Below are 16,440 nucleotides of genomic sequence, written 5' to 3'. Positions count from 1 at the left end.
TTACCAGGTTAACCAATGCATCCAGTTTGCCTTCAAGCTTCTTAGTTTCAGATGATGCAGATGGGTTTGTAGCTACCTCATGCACTCCTCTAATGACTATGGCATCATTTCTGGCCTAAACTGCTGGGAGTTGGAAGCCATCTTCTTAATTAAATTTCTGGCTTCAGCAGGAGTCATGTCTCCAAGGGCTCCACCACTGGCAGCATCTATCATACTTCTCTCCATATTACTGAGTCCTTCATAAAAATATTGAAGAAGAAGTTGTTCTGAAATCTGATGGTGGGGGCAACTGGCACATAGTTTCTTAAATCTCTCCCAGTACTCATACAGGCTCTCTCCACTGAGTTGTCTAATACCTGAGATATCCTTCCTGATGGCTGTGGTCCTAGAAGAAGGGAAATTTTTTTCTAAGAATACTCTCTTAAGGTCATCCCAGCTCGTGATGGACCTTGGAGCAAGGTAATACAACCACTCCTTTGCCACTCCCTCTAATGAATGAGGAAAAGCCTTCAGAAATATGTGATCCTCTTGGACATCTGGGGGTTTCATGGTGGAGCAGACAATATGAAATTCCTTCAAATTTTTGTGCGGGTCTTCACTTGCAAGGCCATGAAACTTTGGAAGCAAATGAATCAGTCCAGTTTTAAGAACATATGGGACATCCTCATCAGGGTATTGGATGCACAAGCTTTCGTAGGTGAAATCAGGTGCAGCCATTTCCCTTAGAGTCTTCTCACAGGGTGGAGGTTGTGCCATGTTCTCAGAATGTGCAAAATCAGAATGCTCAGAATCAGAATGCTCAAAATTATAATGCTCAAGATCAGGATGTTCAAAATCACTAATAACAGAATGCACAGATTCACCAGTAATGGAATGCTCAGAATTATCAAAAGGTATAAAATGATGCCTAACTAATCTATGAAATGTCCTATCTATCTTAGGATCAAAGGGTTGTAAGTCAGATGGATTGCCTCTAGTCATACACTACATTCAGCATGCACACAACTAGTTGCCTTATCATGTAAATAAAGGTGTAGGTTTGAACTACAGCTACCCTCAAATGATATCCAAATGACTTGAAATTTTGTGAGCAAAATTATAAAATGATGAGAAGATAGCACAAAAAATTTCAGACAAAAATTCAAAGTCTAACTATGAAAGCTAAAAAGGGTAAGTTAAGAAAAAGAAGTGAATAAAACTTGAAAAATAAAAAACTTTTGACAGAATCGCTTTTTTTGGACGATGGAGACCTCAGCTGGCCTTTGGTAGGCTGCTGCAGCGTAGGAAATTTTTTTCTACCCCAAATGCATATATAATAATTGCGATTCTGATAACCGGAGCAAAAGTTATGGCCGTTTGAAGTTTTGACAAACACAAAATTTGCTAGTTTTTTGGAACTTTCAAATTTGACCAAACTAAAGGCTCTAGCTATTTTTCCCACAAAATATGGATTAAAAGAAGTTACCACAAAAAAATTCAGCCAAAAATAACAACCCTAGATACTAAAACAAAAAATCTCAAATAATTCAGCATGGGTGGTCGCTAAAATCCGTCTCTAATTGATTTCTACAACTACTCTGTTTTTGCCGCAAGCACAATCTTCACAGCAAAACACCCAAGACTGAAACAGGGGAAACGCTTAATGGGAAAACTGAAACAGAACACACATTAAACAAAATACCAGGACACTAAACAACACTAACACACATACTAACACAATACTAACAATTAAACATAAAACACAAAAGGATTAAACACACAACACTAGCTAGCTATTATGAACCTTTGGACACTGCTCCCCGGCAACGGCGCCAAATTTGATCGAGGTCGTACCTGAATCAAATAAACATGAAAATGAAGTAACTAGGAAGTGATCCTAGGTCGTTTCCCAACGAGCAGTGACAAACGAAATGTTCATAATATACTTGCAGTAACAGTAATGATTGGGGAGGGGGGGTTTGGTTGTTTGGTAATTAAAGAGCAGAACAAGTAACTGGAATACGAAACTACTAATATTAAAAACGGGTTGTTTCCTCTGATTCAGAAGCCATTCTCTTATCCTGGGTTATGGAGAATTCGTCCCTAACAGTCAACCACTTAATCCAACCCTATTTCAATTTACTAAGCGAAAATCAACTTAGGGTTTTCAATACGTGATTAGGCACCACATACACCAGTTAGCCCTTCGTCCATTAAGCATGAACGCAAGTTAGGCTTAGAGGCAATTAATCGAACACGAAGCGTGCACTGATTAATATTCACGAAATTGGGATAACTGGTGAAGGGAAAACTGCCAGGAAACCACATTACAAGCGAAACCTCAAAGAGAGTTGGGCTTCGTCCTCAAAAGGAAACAACACCAGAAAATCTAGCCTTCCATGGATTCAAACAGAAAATGCAAGTGAAACATGAAACAGAAACGTAAATGAGACAGAAACGTAAATGAAAGTAGAAGAAGAAGCAAGAATGAACTCGTAATTAGAAGCAGAAAACGGAAATTTGCATTAAGAACGAAAACCGTAACAAGGGAACAGAAAAACGTGAAAACCTAAAACCACAGCTCTGAATAATGAAAATAGAAGAAAATAGAATGCCTTGCACGAATCCCAAGGCTGCTATTTAAAAAGAGTCACTCAAAGTCACTGGGCCCTATTTACAATACTCTGGCCCAAAACGAAATAAACACTGAACAACATAAAATAAAATTGCGAAATTTCCTAATTAGAAATTAACTAAGGTAAGCGCTGCTTTATTTGCCCTCTTCAAGTCCATAACCAAAATCCGGATTAAGCCCAATGTTTCATTAATTCCTGAAATTAGATTAAAAACATCAAATTAGCTAAATGAGCCCAAATAATAAAACTGCCTGATTAATTGACAATTAAGACCAATCAGTAATTAAAATGGTGCAAAAAGGGTTTAGAAAATAGAAGAAAATGATGGCACATCACCCGCTCCTGATGGCTTAGGCTGAATTGGTAGAGACACTCATGTATCTGCACCTGTCCATGGTGGTTGGTCACCTAATGGCGAACCAAATGTTGTAGATACTGCTCCACGCTTAGTGGCGCAGCCGAATCGGCCTGCCGAGGTGGTGACGGTGCGCCCGCGGCCTGATGTGCGTCACCCTGCGCCTGCCTAGGCGTGCAGTACTTCTCGATGAAAGCTTGGGTGATCGGCAGTCAGATTACCTTGTTGGGGGTGACATGCACTCCGTAGAACTGGTAGAGGCCCGTGATCAAAGCCAGAAACCCCAGGGCCCTATTGGACTTCTCTGGGTCCAAAGGGTGCCTAGTAGGCGCCATTCCTGTAAACAAATAAATGGCATCAGCAATCACCTGGGCCACGTGAATGCTCATTCATGTTAGGATGGCATACACCAACTGGCACTTAGGTAGAGGGAGGTCGGAGTTGTGGTCGCTAAGCAAGACATTGCTGAGGAGCAGTGTCATCCATATCTGGGTCAGGGTAGTCATGCTGGTGCGCATGATCCGCACCCGCCTTCCCGCAATGGTCCGGGCGAAATCTTGCCCCGGTATGCACAGTAGCTGGGCGATGGCTTCCTCATCGAAGCCGTCTGCCTGGCTCCTTCTCTAGCTGAATTCACACTACTGGTTCTCTTCCAAAATCAGCAGGTCGCCCAAGAACTGGCTGAGGGCATCTGCATTGAAGGGGATCCAGTGACCCCTCACCCACGAGCGCATGTCTCGAACCCCCTCCTCAGTGGGCTAGGCATTGGCATAGAATTCTATGACTATCTCTGGGTCGAATTTAGCCATAGGGCTCACTAGTCGTGCCCAATGCCTGCGAGCCATCTCTCCCTAGATGTCAGGGTACTCGTCTTCCCTGAGCTGGACATGCCTCTCCCTGTGGAATGACCATCCCTTGATGGTCTCAAAGCGCTGCTGGTGCTCGGCACTCTGGAACCGGTGACTATCAAACTCCAAGGCGGCACTGGAGTTTGATAGTTCAAAAAGAAATGCCATCTCACGAGCAAGGTCAAACAAGAAGGGCATATGACCCCCTTTCAACACGGAAACACCAATGTAAAGTTGGGAGAACTCACAAACATTCAAGGCATTTTGTTACCTAAGCTACATACACGCATTTCAAAGCATTTTGGCCACCTCAAGATCACAGTATTTTTTGCCAACAAAAATGCACACCCGCACAGCCAAGTATCTTGGCCACCAAAACATATGCACATATTCGAGTATTTTGCTACCTAAAATAATTAGGAATACAACGAAAGCAATCTTCGCTACCTAAGGTATTTGAGGCATCTGTGGTATTTTTTCTACCTAATGCAACCGAGGTATTTTGCTACCTAATGCTCTCGAGACATTTTGCTACCTAAGGCGCTTGGGGTATTTTTGCTACCTAACTAACACATATGTAAATTTGGCAAGGTGCTGCTACCTACATTTACATGTGTCTGGGGTGGCATTTTCTACTATGCACATTTGAGACCAAATTTCATGCTATACACATATTTGTATTCATTTGAAAAGCAATTACGCATTCAGGGGAAAGGCAGAAATTTACACTACTTGTTCATATTTTGAAAAGTAATTTCACGCCATATGTTCCCGTTTAAGAAGCATTTTTCGTGCCATTTCCAGCACCCATGCATATTGGCAAAGCACTTTACTACCTACCCAATACACATACTCATTATCAGCAAGAACTTCACATCATTTAGGCACAAAGAAACCATATGCAACGCTTATCAAACGCTGGCCCAACGGGGAGTCCCACCTAATATGCTCTCACTTTTGTGCTCTCTTACACCCCAAAATCAAAAGCTTGAGTTCCTATGACTAAGTCACAATTGGGCATTTACCCTAACTTCGGCAAGCTATCCACACGTCCAAAAATGGCAACCATATATGCACAAACCAATTCTATAAGCAATATTCACAAATTTATGCGCAAATGCCATTGAGGCATTTCACTGAGCACTTGGTGGGCGCACTTTTGGGTATAAACAGGAAGGGAATGGGGGCAATGTGGCCTGCCCAATCATTTCAGAACACACCCTAGGCCTAAGGCCATCCCCTACAACCCCCCAATTCAATGAATCAAAGCATGAATTTGTCCCAAATTGCCTCACGAAATTGACCAAATATGTACAATTTAGAGCATAAAAATACATCAACGAAAAGCTAGGGACCAAAGAATAATGTACTTACTTGTATGGAGTGATCAAGGACACTAAAATGGAAGCAAAAAGCACAAAATGGTGGCCTAGGGTCAGAAAAAGACCCTCAATCCCACGGGTGCTGCGTTCTTGAGTGAGGGGGATAAGTTTTGGGTGAAAAAACTGCACTCCCCCCTTTCTTTTAAATTATTTTGTGCAGGGGGTGCTTGCCCAGGCGAGCTAAGCTTGTGCATTTTTTTTTTTAAAAAAAACTTTTTGCGAAGAGAATACGTGTTCTCTATGGGTCGGTGCTCGTTTACTCAAAGCCCCCTAGGATAAGTTAGGCATATCCGATCATCACCTTAGAGAAATAACAATGATAATAGGCAGAAATTTAAAGGATACTAGGCGGCCTCCCAGTAGTGCTTCTTGATCGTCTGAAGCTGGATGCGGGGTGACAACATGCTAATTACAGGCCTAGCGTCTACTCGTACCTATCCCCGAGCGCCTGAAATTAGGAAAGGACATTGCGTAGTACAATGTGGCCATGCTACCACTTACCATGGTTCATCTCTGTCTTGGATCTAGCGCGGTATTTGACCATCGCTTAAAGGATCCTGTCCCTGCTTTTCGTTTCACAAGATAAAAAAAGTATGCATGTGCATGCGTATGCATGAGCAGTTTCAAACACAATAATTCCTTAGCAAAAGCTTGTTGGGTTTAGTTTTAATTAAGCGCTTGGGGCATCCCCATGGACCAAGCGAAAAGGCTCGGGTCATCTAAGAGACTACGCATCTTTTAAGGCACAAATTGAGGATCAGAACAACGAATCACCAATCCCATATTCTTTAAAAGATTGCGACGAAAAAAAAAATACAGAGGACAGGAATCCCTAGGGGAAACCACAGAAAATAAAAACATGCAGCGACTTCTTTAATTGCCCCAAGTCTTAAGTGTAGTATCGCTTGATGACGTCGGAGTTTACGGGTGAAGGTAGTTCCTTGTCATCCATGTTGGTGAGCACAAGGGCCCCTCCGGAGAAAGCCTTTTTTAAGGCGAAAGGCCCTTCATAATTCAGGTCCCACTTTCCTCTATTGTCTTTCAGGGCTTGGGAGACTTTCTTCAGTACCAGGTCCCCTTCGCTAAACCTGTGCGAGCGTACCTTTTTCTCAAAAGCATTCTTCACCCGTTTCTGGTAGAAACGCCCGTGGCTCATAGCGGCCAGACGCTTGCCTTCTATGAGATTGAGCTGATCGAAACATGCTTGGGCCCACTCTGACTCCTTTAATCTGGACTCCGCCAAGATTCTTAATGACGGGTTTTCCACCTCAAACGGTAGCACGGCCTCCATTCCGTATACCAACGAGAATGGCGTTGCCCTGGTTGAAGTGCGCACCGAGGTTCGATAACCATGTAGCGTGAAAGGGAGCATCTCGTGCCAGTCCTTGTATGACACAGTCATCTTCTGGATAATCTTCTTGATATTCTTGTTGGCTGCCTCCACCGCTCCATTCATCTTGGGCTTGTAGGGCGTGGAATTGTGGTGTTGGATCTTAAATTCCTCGCACATTTCCCCATCATTTTGTTATTCAAGTTGGTGCTGTTGTCTGTGATAATCTTCGTCGATAGACCATACTGGCAGATAATCTCCCTCTTGATGAACCTGACCACCACACTCCTCGTGACGCTAGCATATGAGGCAGCTTCGACCCACTTGGTGAAGTAATCGATCGCCACCAAGATGAAATGATGTCCGTTTGCAGCTTTGGGCTCTATGGCCTCGATCACATCTATTCCCCACATGGAAAAGGGCCACGGTGCGGCCAACACATTCAAAGGAAGGGGCAGAGCATTGACATTGTCCGCAAACGTCTGGCATTTGTGAAACTTCCTTACATGGAGGCAACAATTGCTCTCCATGGTGAGCCAATAATAGCCTGCCCTCAAGATCTTCCTAGCCATGGCGTGCCCATTAGCGTGCGTACCGAAAAAGCCCTCATGGACCTCTCCCAGCATGCGCTTAATTTCCTTAGCATTCACGCATCGGACCAAAACCATGTCATGGTTTCTCTTGTATAGTATGTTTTCGCTTAAGAAAAAACTGGCTGCCAATCTCCTTAACCTCCTCTTGTCGTTGTTGGAAGCCTCTGGTGGGTACTCTTTGCTTTCAACGTATCGCTTGATGTCGAAATACCAAGGCTTACCGTCCCGCTCCTCTTCCACCAAACAACAATGTGCGGGTCTGCCGCGACACCTGAACTCAATGTATGGCAGGTCTCCGTGCAATGTCAGTTGGAACATGGATGCTAAAGTGGAAAGTGCATCAGCCATTTGATTTTCCTCTCGGGGATCGTGATGGAAGGAGATCTCATCAAAGAATTCATCCAATTCCTTGATATAAGTCTGGTAGGGTATTAGTTTGTAATCCCTAGTCTCCCATTCTCCTCTCAGCTGGTGAATCACCAGCACTGAGTCTCCGTACACCTTGAGCAGCTTGACGTTGAAGTCAATTGCTGCTTGGATGCCCAAGGTGCATGCTTCATATTCAGCCATGTTATTGGTGCAGTTGAAACCAAGCCTGGCTGTGAAAGGTATGCATTAAATGTCCGGAGAGACCAATGCTTCCCCAATGCAATGACCCAGAATGTTTGACGCCTCATCAAACCACACGATCGACTTGTCCCTGTCCTTGTCTAGCTTCTCTTCAAATGAGGCCATGATGTCCTCATCTGGGAACTCGGGATGCATGGGTTGATAATCATTGAGAGGCTGCTGAGCCAAATAGTCTGCCAATGTGCTCCCCTTTATCGCCTTTTGGGTGACATAGACTATGTCGAACTCGGATAGCAAAACCTGCCACCGAGCGATCTGCCTCGTGAGAGCAGGCTTCTCAAAGATGTACTTGACCGGGTCTATCTTGGATACCAGCCAGGTGGTATGGCTCAGCATGTACTGTCTTAAACGGTGGGACGCCCAAACCAAAGCATAACATGTCCTTTCCAGTGGGGAGTAGTTCATCTCACAAGCTGTGAACTTCTTACTTAAGTAGTAGATGGCTCGCTCTCTTTTACCAGACTCGTTATGCTGCCCCAGCATGCACCCCATTGACTTGTCCAAAACCGTCATGTACAAGATGAGAGGTCTCCCGGGCCCCAGTGGCATAAGCATGGAAGGGTTCATGAGGCGTTGCTTGATTTTTCCAAACGCCTCTTGATAGTCCGTGTCCCAGTGGACTGACTGATTCTTGTGTATGAGCTTGAACAATGGCTCATAGGTAGCTGTGAGCTGTGATATGAACCTGGAAATGTAGTTTAAACGCCCTAGGAAACCTCGAACCTACTTCTCGGTACGCGGTTCTGGCATCTCAAGGATGGATTTTACCTTTTCGGGGTCCACCTCTATTCCTCTCCGACTTACGATGAAACCCAGCAATTTTCCTGACTTGACCCTGAAGGTGCACTTAGTGGGGTTCAACCTCAATTGATACTTCCTAAGCCTTTTGAACAACCTCTGCAAGTTGACGAGGTGTTCTTCCTCAGTTTTAGACTTGGCAATCATGTCGTCTACGTAGACTTCGATCCCTCGGTGCATCATGTCATGGAACAAAGCCACCATAGCCCGTTGATAGGTCGCCCCGGTGTTCTTGAGCCCAAAGGACATCACCTTATAGCAGAATGTTCCCCACAGGGTGATGAACATGGTCTTTTCCATATCCTCTGGCGCCATCTTTATCTGATTGTAGCCTGAGAAACCGTCCATGAAGGAAAACAAAGCAAAATTGGCCGTGTTATCTACGAGGACATTGATGTGCGACAGAGGGAAATTGTCTTTGGGACTGGCTTGATTTAGGTCCCGATAATCCAAACACATTTGTACCTTCCCATCCTTCTTAGGGACTGGCACAATGTTGGCAACCCATTCTGGGTACCGAGCAACAACCAAGAAGCCAATGTCGAATTGCCTCTTTACTTCTTCTTTTATCTTCAGGGACATCTCGGGCTTCATCCTCCTCAGCTTTTGCTTTATCAAGGAACACTCAGGATTTAGAGGTAATTTGTGTTGTACGATGTCATAATTCAAACCAGGCATATCTTGGTATGTCCAGGCAAAGACGTTTTGGTAGTCCTTCAGCAGGGCCACCAATTCTTCACGGATGAGGGCGATTATACCCGTGCCTACTTTTACTTCCTTCTTTTCACTGCCGCTACCTAACTCTACGAGTTATGTCTCTTCTTGATGCGGCCTCATCTCTCGATTCTCTCGAGCAATTATCCTTTCCAGCTCTGGGGGAAGCCTTACATCTTCGTCTTCTTCATCCTCCGTTCGACTCGCTTCTTGCTCGAAATCGACGGTCGGGTCCTCAGTATTAGTACCTTTGCGGGACTCGTCGTCGGATCTGTATCGTATAAGCATAACAAGGAAATAAACATGCAAATGAATGAGAATGGGTAGAGGCACAAGAACAGATGAAGAAAGATCTTTATATTAACTTCAATAACAAAAGACATAATGCCTTAACAAAAGGAAACCCTAAAGTCTAGGCCCGACCATAGAGTTTTAAAGCTAAAAAGGTTACATTATGCTTGTCGTGTAAACCTCCGGGCGTTCCTCCACCTGCCAATTCCCTAGTTGGAAACCAGGAGGGCATGGCTGTACCAAATCTGATCTCCTCGGGGAGTCCTCATCGCATATCACGGTGACTTGTCCTTCGTGTCTTAAACCCGCACTCACGAAGCTCCTACTGATGTGGCACGACGGAACCTCTTTGGCTTGTTGTCCCGACCGCGGGCCTTGGCCTTTGTTCTTCCTTTTCGAGATGTTTTTCCTTATGTCAGCCTGCATAGGTTTATAGCCTAACCCAAACTTCCTGCAGTTTCCTCTGACACTTACTAGGCTGGCCCTGCCGCCGTTATTCTTGCCCAAACCCATTCCGAGCTCATAGCCGTGCCCTAACATCACCCAGGCCACCATCATTGCCGCGCCAGACAGGCGGGGCTTCCTAGGGGGGAATCTACGGAAGCGATGCTTACTACCTCAAAAGATTGGAAAGCCATTTCCAATGACTCCTCCGCGGATTCCATATATGGCATAGAGGAAGAACAACTTACTAGGACATCTTCCTCACCTGATACTGTGACCAAATGTCCTTACACTACAAACTTCAGCTTTTGGTGGAGTGTGGAGGGGATGACTCCTATTGAGTGGATCCATGGGCGCCCCAAAAGACAACTGTAGGCCGAATTGATATCCATCACTTGGAATGTAACTCGGCATGTATGAGGCCCTATCTGTACCGGGAGGTCGATCTCTCCCCTTACCTCTCGGCAGCTGCCATCGAAGGCACGGACCACCATGGAACTCGGCCTCAGGTGGGAGGCGTTAAATGGCAACTTCCCCAACGTGCTCTTGGGCATCATGTTCAGGCTTGAGCCATTGTCAATGAGTACTTTGGCCTTAACGTGTTCCATGCATTTGACCGACACATGTAAAGCCCTATTATGTCCTCTCCCCTTGGCGGGGATTTCCTCATCAGCGACGGTTAGGTAATTGTTGGCTGTGATGTTATTGACGATCCCCTCAAAGCCTTCTACGGAGATGTCTTGGGCTATGTGAGCTTCATTCAAAACTTTTACCAACAAAGCTCGGTGAGGCTCAGAGCTCATGAGCAGCTCCAGAAGGAAGAGTCTAGCCGGGGTCTTGTTGAGTTGTTCCATGACTTTGAACTCACTTTGTTGGATAATGCGGAGGAACTCGCTGGCATCCTCGAGTTATACCTCTTTCTTGTCGCAGTCCTCTCTCCCCTCGGCAAATTCCTCCGTCAGAACCTCCTCGTCCGGTGCGGGGATCACCTTGACATTTTGTCCTTCGGTCACTTTTGTTTTCCCTTTAGCATTTGTGGGCTGCATTGGCAGGCCAGGGGGTGCGAACACACGACCGCTGCGGGTTATGCCACTCAGCCCGGTGATGTTGGTTACTTTGGCTGATAGTGAGCCGACGTCGGTAGCTTCTTCCTTCATACCGTTCGGAGGGGCATACCTCCACAGAATTGCGTGACCCTGCCGAGGGGTGTCAGGGCCTTTGGGGAGCCGTGTCCCTGGTGAAGTGTATTACCAAGGGTTTAGGCCTTTTAGGACCTTCCTTATCTGCCGACTACATCCATATATGTTGTTCCTCTTCCCCCTCATTGTTGACCTCAAGCCGGCCTTGGTCTATCATTTGTTGTAATAGATCTCTTACCGCGGAACACGTTTCCATATCATGCAGTACGCCCAGATGCATTAAAAATGAATCCTCTTTGTGCTTGCCGCGGGGAATCACGCCCGCCTTTTGTAAGGCTTTGTAGATAAACCTTCTGGAGGTCGTTACGTCCGTCAAAAGTTTGGGCCCGTGCAACCTACTCACCTCGATGGCATTAACAACTCCCCCTCTGATGCAATCCTACCCCGTAAGGGCATTAGATAGAAGACTCCAAGAAGATTGAGCCAGAGATGCAAGAGAAGGCCATAGGGTTCTCATGAGCCTTAGGTTAGATTTTGGGCTCATGGGCTAAGTATGAGCCCACTTATCTTAGTACATATTAGATTAAGGTTTCATTATTTTTGGGCCTTGTATTTAGGGCTCCATAATGTAGGTAAGGTAGCCTAGAAATGTAGGATTTATCAGCTCTTGTATTTTAGGGCACCTAGACTAGTTTTTGTATTAGGGGTAGTTTTGTAATTTCACATGCACTAAGTGAATATTTGACGTGTGTGGTTGGAAATAAATTTAATTGAATAGGTAGAAGCCCAATCCAATTAAATTTTAGAGGGGGAGGTGAGCATTTGCTTACTACACCCCATTGCCACATCATATAGTCACACTTTGTGCATGTCCTTCATGCTTTACATGCCTCATGACACCTAAGCACACTTAGTGGAGAATCTTGGAATTGATCTCGGATTAGTGGGCTGAACCATAACTAAAATTCAATAATTATAATTAGTGAAATTTTGGCTCCACAAATTCAATTTCAAATTCAAGTGAAATTTGAATTGAAATTCAAATTTCCCTCCAATTTTGTGTGACACTTAGGCTATAAATAGAGGTCATGTGTGTGCATTTTTTTCAACTTTGATCATTTGAATATTAACTTCAGATTTCAGAGCTCTTTTAGAGCACAAAATTTCGTGCTCCTCTCTTCCTCTCCCTTCATTCATCTCCTTTTTCCTCCAAGCTCTTATCCTTGGCCTCCTATGGTAGTGAGCTTCTTCTAGACTCATCTTCTCCTTGAAGTGGCATCTTCTCTCTCTCTTCCTTCTCCATTCCGCTGCCATTCTTCTTCCAAGAAGCAAAGGAATCCATTGATGAAGAAGATCCTAGGCCTACAAGCTCAAATGGAGCTTACATCATGTGGTATCAAGAGCATCTTCATCTAGGGGATGTTCTTTTGCTTCCTCTATCTTTTTGTATGGTGAATTCTCTTTAATTCCTTGTTCTTCATCTTATTCTCCATGTATATCCTCCATTGTCATGTGGTTTGGTGCTGTTTAGAGTAGATTAAAAAAAAAATAAACCGATTAAATCTTAGATCTACACTTGTTCTTGCATTTCTATGGTTCAAATTTTGCAGATCTACTCTTGAATCATGTTTTTGTGTTGATTTTAGGTTCTATCATTTTTCATTCATAACATTCTTGTGCTGAACCTTAGATCTAAATTTTTCTTGCAAAATATTGATTAGAAAAAAACACACAAAAATCTAAGTGTAAATCACTTAATCCATGATGTCTTAGAGTCATGTTTAGTCATAGTAATTGTTACATTATGTTCTAAGTTTGTGTTGAATTTTTATTTTGTTGATTGAATTCTAGATACATTTTTTCATGTATTCTTGTCATTCTTAGCCTATCTTTTGAATTTTGAGTCTAATTCATGCATGTTATTTAGTTTATAACATGTTCTAAATCAATTCCTAGAAGTAGTCTTGTTGTTGAACTCTTTTTTTTTTTGTTTTCTAAGTTTCCTACATGATGCCTATGATGAAGTTGAGTTGTGGTGCTGAGTTCTGGCTGGATTTGTGAATCAAATAAGTCTTAAGCTCTCTTGAATTGTGTTATTCAAGATAATTGAGCATAAGCAAACAAAAATTGTAACTATCCAAGCCTTAAGCAACATAAACACTACTCTTGATTTCTAGGTTGAAATTGCTGGTGCTGGCAGCTTGAACATACAAACTTGTATAAATTACTGGGAATTGGTCACTACGTTTTTTGAGCTGAAAGTTTTACTGAATTGTCTAGACATCTGGAACAAAATTATAAAAAAAGAACCAAGCGATTTGGATTAAAGGAAAAAAATAAGAAAAATCGCACAAGTTGGCAGAAAAATCAGTGTCCAGGAAAAAAAAAAGTGAAAGGAAAGTGTGCTTGTTGTTTTGGCTCAAAATTTGTTCTATAATTGGTGCCTATTTTATACCAATCCTAGTTCTGAAATTTAAATTGAAAATTATTGTGAAAACAAGTGCCAAAACTAGAGGTTTCTTGAGTCTTTTTTTTTTTTTAGTTTTTCTACTCAACTCTAGAGCCATTCTAGGTTTCTCTTTGAGTCCTAGCTTGCTTTTTTGTGCTTTTGATTGCTTTAATTGTTGAATAATCCTTGGAAATTTGTCTTGTTAAAATTCTATTGGTTTAGCTTTCATTTAATTTTTTTTGCCTTTGGTTATTGCTTGTCTCTTTGTTTCCTTGCTTGTGAGTTGCCATATAGGGAATTGGAAAGGAGGATTGGTGCCATATCTTGAAGAATTTGAGTCAAGAAGCAAGGGGCCAACCACCTTAAGAGATATTGGAATAAGAAGCACTCCAAATTTAGTGAAACACCAAAGAGAGAATAGCCACCACAATTAAGGACTTTTTTTTGTAATTTTGTAATTGGCAATTTTCTTTGCTTTCAAATTTTGTAACAAAAAGGCCTTTCATTTGAAGTAAGTTGGGAGCCTCCAATAGGTCACCCTACTTCCATTTGTGTGTAATAATTTTAGGCAATTTTCCCTTAGGATAGTGAGTGTCTTGTTAGGAACCTTAAATGTGGTCATCCAAACACTCTTAAATTCGCCTAGTTTACATTTCTTGCTTACTTTCATAGCTTATTTCCTTTACCTTCCATTGTTAAACAGCCTAGATAGCTTGCCTTTTACCAATTAGTTTTTACCTTATCTTTCACACCTCTTTTAGTGTTTATTTTGGCTAATTTCAACCATAGTTTCTTTTACCTTTTGTTTTCAAACCCCCAACAAGAAAGAACCACAACTTAGAAACCACCATGAGTCTTGATTCTTCATCTAGTATTAATGGTGAGGGTTCTACTCCTAAGGACCCCTTGTATAAGATATTAGATGAGTTGAGATCCCTTAAGTCGTGGAAAGAAAAACAAGAGAGAAAAGAAAAAGGGAAAAAAAGAGCAAAAGAAATAAGTCAAGATGAAAAAGAGAAAATAAGGGAAGAAGAAAGAAGGAAAATACTAAAAGAGTTAAGAAAAGAAAAACATGCCTCCTATAGTAGTCATAACTCTTGCAAGAGCCAAAGTGAAGAACTTCGTGACTATTATGAAGGAAGGCATAGGTCACATCTTAGACCTCACTCCCATATGAGAGAAAATGAAAGAAAGCCTCAAGAGGCTAACATTAACCTCCCATACTTCCATGGGAAGGACAATGTAGAGGCTTACTTAGATTGGGAAATAAGGATAGAGCAAAAACTTTAAAGAAAGTCTACTTTAAAATCTTATGGATCTCATTCTTATCCAATGAAAGACCAAGGTCTAGGCATCTTAGGGGCAGCACCTTCTAAGCCCAAAGATGATAAGGGAAAGACAATAGAAAAACAACCCCCTAAGGCTAGTATGCAAGAGAAAACTAGCTCTATAAAGTGCTTTAAATGTCTTGGAAGAGGACACATTACTTCTCAATGCCCCACCACAAAAACCATGATTATGAGGGGCCAAGAAATTTATAGTAGCCAATATAAGGCTACTACTTCACCTTCCTCTAGTGAAAGTGAAAAAGCAAAAGGGGAAGAATCTAGTGAAGAAATCTACCCCCAAGAAGAAGGACAACCATTAGTGGTTAAAGAGAAATGTAAGGAGGTAAGTGTCTCCTCCAAGAGGTTAGCTAAGAAGGAAACTCATTTTACAATAAAGACAAACATTAAAGAAACTTTCCCTCTTAGACAACCTCTACATTTTCTCTTTTGTAAAAAGACACTTGCTAGCATTGCCACACCTCTTGGGCTTGAGTTTATTCCTCAAGTAAAGAAGTTGTTGGATGAGGGTTTGGTTCGCAAGAGCTTAAATCCTTGTGCTTTGTTGGTGCCCAAAATAGGTATTATTAGGCACCAAGTCCCTAAAATAGGTGGTATGATGAATGTTTTGAGTGGTGCAACCCTCTTTTGTAAAATCACTCGTGCACCTAACATCTTCATGGTGTGTGTACATAAGGACCCATTAGGTAGGTTTGTTCTTATTTTTAGTTTCAATACAAACTTAGGTACTCAAATGGGACACCTTAGGTTTGTCATACTTTTTGGTAGGAATAATCAACATGAAAATACAGAAAAAGGTATGTTTTATTGCATTACTTTTCTTAATTTTTTAAATAGTGATCAAGGGGTTCCCATGAACCCTAAGAGAATAAAGGTCATTCCTGAGTGGCCCACTCCACCAAGTATAAGAAAAATTTGGGTCTTCCATAACTTAACAAACTTTTACAAAAGGTTTGTCCCAAATTTTTCTGTACTTGTAGCACTACTCATTGAGTTGGTGAGGAACCATGTTCCTTCATGGGAAGATGCCCAGGAAATGGGTTTTCAGACCTTATCTTACTTCAATATACCAAACACCACTAATATATATGCTTTTATTCTTTTTACAGGTGTTAAGGAAAAAAGCCCAGAGTTTCAAGAACCCCGGGATTTGAGGTCAAATCCTTTTCAAGGGGGAGGGAATGATGCAATCCTACCCCACAAGGGCATTGGATAGAAGACTCCAAGAAGATTCAGAGATGCAAGAGAAAGCCATAGGGTTCTCATGAACCTTAGGGTAGATTTCAGGCTCATGGGCTAAGTATGAGCCCACTTATCTTAGTACATATTAGACTAAGGTTTCATTATTTTTGGGCCTTGTATTTAGGGCTCCATAATGTAGGTAAGGTAGCCTAGAAATGTAGGATTTTTCAGCCCTTGTATTTTAGGGCACCTAGACTAGTTTTTGTATTAGGGGTAGTTTTGTAATTTCATATGCATTAAGTGAATATTTGATGTGTGTGGTTG

At 42.5% G+C, this 16,440-nt stretch overlaps 1 non-coding gene across 1 annotated transcript; it reads left to right on the top strand.

The window, feature by feature from the left end:
* Nucleotides 1–271: 271 nt before the first annotated feature.
* Nucleotides 272–378, top strand: LOC113002433 (small nucleolar RNA R71). The gene has a single exon (XR_003267995.1). It is a non-coding gene; the product is annotated as a small nucleolar RNA R71 (small nucleolar RNA).
* Nucleotides 379–16,440: the final 16,062 nt, after the last annotated feature.

The sequence above is a fragment of the Glycine max genome, chromosome 8 (assembly GCF_000004515.6).
Source record: "Glycine max cultivar Williams 82 chromosome 8, Glycine_max_v4.0, whole genome shotgun sequence".
In the NCBI taxonomy this organism is placed as follows: domain Eukaryota; kingdom Viridiplantae; phylum Streptophyta; class Magnoliopsida; order Fabales; family Fabaceae; genus Glycine; species Glycine max.
The sequence above is the reverse complement of the archived record's forward strand: the minus strand, read 5'-3'. Positions and strand labels throughout refer to the sequence as shown.